Source organism: Cephus cinctus, unplaced genomic scaffold, assembly GCF_000341935.2.
Source record: "Cephus cinctus unplaced genomic scaffold, Ccin1 Ccin1_scaffold0086, whole genome shotgun sequence".
NCBI classification, from domain to species: Eukaryota; Metazoa; Arthropoda; class Insecta; order Hymenoptera; family Cephidae; genus Cephus; species Cephus cinctus.
In genome coordinates, this window is record NW_014332825.1 from 47,649 (window position 1) to 55,148 (window position 7,500).

Genomic DNA, 7,500 nt, shown 5'->3' on the forward strand with positions numbered 1-7,500 from the left:
AAGGCAAGCCTGGACCAGGACAACCAACACCTAGAACAATTCTATCACAATCTAGGATGCTACTGATTGGGTACGATAGCGCCAATAGCATTGGTTTGTTTTGTCGTGTACAAGTGCTACAAACGTAGGCATAATTCGACACCGACGACGCCGGCTCTCACGCCGAACTCGGTGTCGCCCGCGGTAAATATCCAGTTAGAACCGCTAGTAACAAGGCCAGATAGCCTCAGAGCGGCATTAAATAGGGCACGCGAAAGGCGTTTTCGCTGGGCCGATCAGAACCCACAAGACAGAACCAATGCTACGGGCAGACACCCCGGTTAGATTAAGGGAATTGTACCAAAATAATCATGGAAGCTGTGTTTCACTAGGCTAATGACCAGAATCGAGTCTTCACTCGAGGCCACCAGAGGCGAACGCTGGGTAGAAATTGCGCGATTTTCTTTAAGGGGGGAGGGATGTTGTGCTGGGAGTCTCTTGACCCCATTGAGAAACGCCAGGCCAAGTAGTTCACGCGTGTGGCAATGCGCTAAGTCAGAACTAAAGGCGGCCTGGCAACCAATATGTGGAAATCTAAAAATCGCACAATAATCACTTTTTGGAAGTCCAGCTTATGGCTGCACGTCCGAAAACCGACAGTCTACAATTAAAATCCGAACGGATAAGGTGGTCTCGTGGAGTAGACTCGGTACAGGAAATAGGAGGACCGAACGGTGCCTATATTTTCAAATGTCGACATACGTCGACCTACTGTACAACACTCTTGATCGTTTCAATAAACCTTCTCTGTTTTGTTGTTTTCACGCGAGTTCCAACTCCTTAACCGGCAACGATCCCAAAAATTACCTTAGCCCTAACCTCTCGAACAAACTCCTTCGTCACCGAGACGTTACGGCACAACAAGAGTGTCAGGAGAGAAAAAATGGAGAGGAGAAGTAAGGTTGTTTTTAGTTAGACCGAGAAGTGCAAGCTCTTTCCACATCTTGGTGGGGTCTGTAATTAAGGCCAGTTTCATGAGATGATATCTTTCCTTCGCTTGTCGTATATTAGGTGTAAGTTTATCCTTAGAGTACCTATACTTGACAAAATCAATACTGTTATTAGTTCGCTTAGCACGTGAATACAAGGTTCTACATTGTCGAACGCGAATATGGAGCTCGGCGGTGAACCATGGGTTTAATGGTCTATTGACTACGAAAGTACAGACTGGAGCATGTGAATCTAACGCTTCAATGGTCGAAGAGGTGAGGAGGCTTAAGAGCTTATCAACACTTTCACACGTGTGAAGAGGATCAGAAACTGTTTGTACAATGAGAGCTCAATATAGTCGTTAGACTGCAGAGAAACGCCGAGGTGACGAAGGATTTGTAACTGCATCTTGAGAGAGAGAAAGAGAGAATGCACGAAGAATGACAGAATATATGTATTCTGCAGTGTCCAACGGACACTGCGTCCTCGCGTCCATTTGCCGCTCGTGTGCACCCAGCCGTAGGGCTCATTCAGACCGAAAGCAGCGGGAAGCGAGAATCGAGCAGCAAGCAACTTGAAACTTTACAATAGAGTTGTACCTCTTTTCAACGTACATACGCACAGGCATATTGGTCGTGATGTTAAATTGTAACAATGGAGACTACCCCCTGTGTTCCGATATAAGCTTTCAGTACTGTGTAAATGACGCCATTACTGTATACTGTGCGACCGTTCCGTTTTTATCAGTTGTACTGTTCAAATTGTATAATGGAACATGGAAAGTATCTGCAGTATGTTAATAACAGTGGCGCCACTCAGCGTCGAAAGTATTAAGCACTCTAGTACAGTAGATATACGGAATTAAAATTTATTATTATGAAATAGTGTTATAATTACAATTCTCCGATAAAAATCTGAAAATAATAATTGTTTAATGTAAGTTATCAGTGTCATCAAATTTACTTCGAGTAATTTTATTTTGGTTGAAAAATTTGTTCACTTACCATTTCTTGCTTTTTGGATCGACGTGGGAGATATTTCTATAGTGTAAGACAAATTCGTGTCAGCATCAATTAAAATGATTTCAGTGTCCATTTTCTAAATTATTCCTCAGTTCGTTTTTCCACTCTTTCCCGCCAATTTCACCGGAAACGGAGGTCATTTCCCGTATTACTGTGAGCGCCTGACCCTCGTATGGTTAGGCGCTCGCAGTACAACAATTTGGTAAATCCATGACGTCATTAAAGTTACTAGGCACTGCTACAGTGCTCTGCAAGCCTATAACGGAACGAAGGCACAGTACTGCCAGTACTCAAAGCTTATATCGGAACACGCCGTGCATGCATGTAACATATAACGAGGTTATACCACGGGCTATACATATTTCGTCTGATGCCGAATTTAAAATTTATTTCAAAGATGAACTATGACGTGAAGTAGAGTTGCCATCATCTCTTTGCTATGTCGCTGCTATGAAAAGTTGAAAGTTGTTCAAGATTCCAAAATCGCAGTCCCAGCATTGGAATCTATTTAGCAATGAAGTTATGTTTTAAGAGAAATTATGTATTACTACTTTTAATGTAGTGTACTTGACTCCATACACTTAATGAAGGTAAATAACTTATTTCTACATATTTTCATACGACTAGCTAACATAATAAGGCAGAAAATGTATTTCAGAGCTAACAATAAAATTCCGCTGCTCACTTCTCGCTTCCCGCTGCTTTTAGTCTAAATAGGCCACAGACTTCTATATACTACCGTTGAGTGTAGATAGGTATACAGGTGCGGAGGACGTGGTCGGGGTATGTCAAGCATATACTATAGTAAAATTTTAGTTCCAATCCCGCCGGTTAGATGGCGCCCCGAAAATCCCAAGTGTGACGTATGCGACAACGTTCGATATAGTTCAGGAATCCGGCTATAGTGGGTATACGTTCTAGCAATATCAAAACCCGCGATTATTCAAACGACAGATATAGGATATATTTAATCGAAGACATTATTATTAAGAGATTCAGTTATGAAAGGATAACTATGAGAGAATCGACACATGCAAGTGGTGACGTTGTAATTATTTAAGAAATTATATTATAAACCTTATAATAGATGTTCTTTTAGTTATGAATACCAAAACTGTATTCCTTCTGTTATTTAAAAGGCATCTAGCCTAGTTGTGTTTATTTAAATCTTTTGATTTACGTTAAGAGTGTTTAATGCCAGCAAGTCAAGTGCCAATGATTGAAATGGAGACGGTTGGTCCTTTCTTCGAAGAATCGACCGTCAGAAACGGCTAATATAAGCATACAGTCTTCTCCCTTGTTCCTTCTGAACTCGCACTTGATTGGCTAAAACTATGTTGGTAGGAGAATTTTTGTAAAGACTCCGGGGGTGAGTCCCAGGAGTTTTGAGTTTGAAATAAAGACTTGTGTATCGACCTTCGATCAGAGCAGAATATATATATACGTTTATATCTTAATATTCACTTTTATTTCGTAAATATCCTTCCAAATTCGCAAGGTGAGTTTCCACTCTTTACCAATGGAACCCAGCAGCAACGAACATCGAGTGGGATTTTCAAGTATCCCGCGGAATTAGGCGCTCGGAGCGTTACATCAAGCTAGAGTCCCTCTAGTAAGAGTCCGGCGAACGGTGGGGCTTGTTAGCGATTGGCTCCGCCATATTATGGGCTCTTTCCGGAATAGAATGGTGTGTGTGAATACGTTGTGACGTATTTTTACGCGATCGACCTCACCGGAAAATGCAAGACCGACCGGCGCACACCTTTACGCGATTCCTACGCGTTCCAGGCAACCCAGGGGCTAACAAACGACCCTCGCGTGTCGCAGCTCCCTTCTTCCAGGGACTCCAGCTGGCTCCATCTCTCTCGTTCTCCGCGTCTTCACGGGCACGGCGAGCGAGCACCTATTCGAACTCCGGCAGAGTACAAGCAAAACAAAAGAAAACAATAAAGTAATCTATCGAAATTTTGATTAGGCCCTTGCGGTCGGTGGATCCTGCCTGGACTTTGCAATGGCCTTTCGGCCCGTATCGCGTTTCGGCGTGATTTTCCGCCGAGGACAAGACGGGTGAAATCCACCACGTCACAACGTATATGGGAGATATTCGCATTGTGTAGTGTGGGTAGTGTTAAGCCCTGTACCGCGGGTTGCCTGCACTTGGCGCGAGACTCGACCGAGTCTCTTGATGGTAAAGATTGAAAGTTTGAAAATCCGCGCACAATGTCATGATGGCGCCAAACAAGCCCTTAATATGGCGTCCCTTCCGGGTTTGGCCGGACTCTTACTAGAGGGACTCTATCCCAAGCTATCTTGTGGCGCTGCCTATGAGTGGGGATTTGTACTAAAAGAGACTGTAGCACGCACTCGCAAATTGTTTGCAAGAAACAAGCACCATTTGTTTCGAGTGATATTAATAACACAAACAACATTCTAAATAAAATTAATGATGGAGAAATTGTAGGAGTTATCACGCGTATCAAAGATTATATAATAGAAACTAATTTCAGTGTTATTGTCACGTGCCGTGCCTTTTTGAACTTGGATCTCACACACACAGATACGCAACAAAGAAACCACGCGATCTCGGAGATGCCGACTGCAGCAATATGTGAGGAAGCTAGCTTCCGGTCTTATCGCACCAAGAACGTGCCGAAACGTGTGAACCAAGAATTCCAGGATTCACGCGAGCGGGTAAAACCGCTGAATTAGTAAGATTTGCCCCTACCTGTCCATCTACTTTCAACAGACAGTAGGATGGAACAGGGAAGGCAAATCAGTCTCCAGATACACATGTGCATATGGTTTATCTGTCAATTATGCGGTAAAGCAAATAACTTAACTACTGAAATAGAAGTTCCGAAGAAAGTATACAAAGTACATGATGCTGGTCGATAGGCAAGGCATTGGATTAGGAGGCTAGAGGTCTGTGAAGCACGTTTTAACTACAGATAACAATTGCCAACGCCGACGATTTCGTAACATCTTAAGCGTAATCATGTTAAAAACATTGGGCTCCGCAGCGGAGCCTACGGAGTTACGGAACAAATGACGGTTGGCTCCGTAGCGAAGCCAACGGAGCGCTAAGGGTTAAGGAGGTTGAAGCGCTTCACGCCGGTCAAATCAGTGCTCAATATTTTTTATCGTTTTTACAAAGTTTTATGAATTAATTGATTGCAGTGAAGGATGATTTGTATTATAGCATGTGCCCATAACCCATAAAAACATTCAGAGCGATGAATTTACAATAATATTACCTGACCAATATTACATAATGCATTAAATTTACAAAAACTATTACTAAAATTTAGCACTGATTTGACCGGCGTGAAGTGCTTCAACCTCTTCAAAAGTTGTACGGGCTGCGCGCTGAAGGTAAAAAAAATCGAACGAAATATCAATTTTTTTCTAATTTCATTTATTACTTTATCATAATAAAGGCATCAACAACAATAATCTACGGGCTTCCACATCACCCAAGAGGCGCCATAGTCGATGCGTTCCCATCATTTAACGTAGCGGGTCCCCAGTAGGCCTATACTATAATCGAAGATAATAACGTCATACAAATGATCCATTTAAATAACTAGCGTATAAGCAAATCACAATAATGTAAAAAAAATGGTTCGACTGAAAAATCTAAATAACATACGCTCTTTAGTAAGAAATAAATTTTGTTCGTCTAAGAAGAATACTAAAATTCTCGACTATATCTTTATTTAACTGGACTAATGCTGTGTTGTTTATCTCGATATACCTAGGTATATTATATTGGATGCATGTACTTGGCCAGGTAAAAACAAAGAGTACTTTCCTCCAGAAAACACACACTAGTCGAACGTGTAGATTCAACTGGAAAAACTGTCGTTCGTTCCTAGAAAGATCGCTCGAGATAAGACGAATTTAACGGCCAAGTCTCTACAACGTTGTGGCTATTCCACGCGGCTTTGTCTGAAGTTGAATTTCTCGAAAAAAAGTCACTTGTTGCAGGAAAAATCATCACTTCGTTTGGGAATATATACATGTATAGTATATTTGCTTATGCATACGTGTAGATTTGTAAATAAGTAATGCACCTGGCCAAGTACACGCATGCAATATAATATACCTAGGTATATCGAGATAAACAACACAGCATTAGTCCAGTTAAATAGAGATATCGTCGAGAATTTTAGTATTCATCTTCGACGAACGAAATTTACTTCTTACTACAGAGCGCATGGTATTTAGATTTTTCAGTCGAACCATTTTTTTACGTTATTGTGATTTGCTTATACGCTAGTTATTTAAATGGATCATTTGTATGACGTTATTATCTTCGATTGTAGCATAGGCCTACTGGGAACCCGCCACGTTAAATGATGGGAACGCATCGACTACGGCGCCTCTTGGGTGATGTGGAAGCCCGTAGATTATCGTTGTTGATGCCTTTATTATGATAAAGTAATAAATGAAATTAGAAAAAAATTGATATTTCGTTCGATTTTTTTTACCTTCAGCGCGCAGCCCGTACAACTTTTGAAGAGGTTGAAGCACTTCACGCCGGTCAAATCAGTGCTAAATTTTAGTAATAGTTTTTGTAAATTTAATGCATTATGTAATATTGGTCAGGTAATATTATTGTAAATTCATCGCTCTGAATGTTTTTATGGGTTATGGGCACATGCTATAATACAAATCATCCTTCACTGCAATCAATTAATTCATAAAACTTTGTACAAACGATAAAAAATCTTGAGCACTGATTTGACCGGCGTGAAGCGCTTCAACATCCTTAATACGTTTTATTTAAAAAAAAAAAATCATAACGTCAGAAGAAGAAAAAAAGAACTTTCGACAAACAGTCTCGAACCACAGACCTCTAGCCTCCTAATCCAATGCCTTGCCTATCGACCAGCATCATGTACTTTGTATACTTTCTTCGGAACTTCTATTTCAGTAGTTAAGTTATTTGCTCTACCGCATGCACGTATAGTCGGTCAGCCACTATTGGCTTCACTATTGCCACTGGTCTTTCCTTGTAGCGTGTGGCTATATAGGAGCTTTCTGTGAAGCCACTGATCGCGTTTCCTTGTTCGATCCCCTTAGATTGAGTTAAAGGGTCCCTTGGTTCCACGGGGCCTTTGGTATGATTATCACAATGCTTCACTTTACCACTGGCTACAGCTTCCGCCCGATTTTCCCGATTTTTCACTCCCGCGCGTCGTACCATGAGATTTCGTAACAATTCCCGAGACGAGCAGCAGAGGTCGGGCTTGATTTTAGTAGCCCTCGATTGGCGGTAATAATAATAATATTAATCCGTGTCAACCTTCTCGATGGATATCAACACAGCCCCCTTTCTACCGGTGCACTCGCTGTCGATTTGGGGTATATGCAGGGATAACTGGTGACGTCTAGGGTTTGTTTATACGTGTACAACACTCGAGCGGGTTCCGCTCCAAGCCTGTAATGGTCGGGATGTTATACCGAGTTCGAGCGGGTTATCGCTCAGAATCTCAGTATTTGGAAA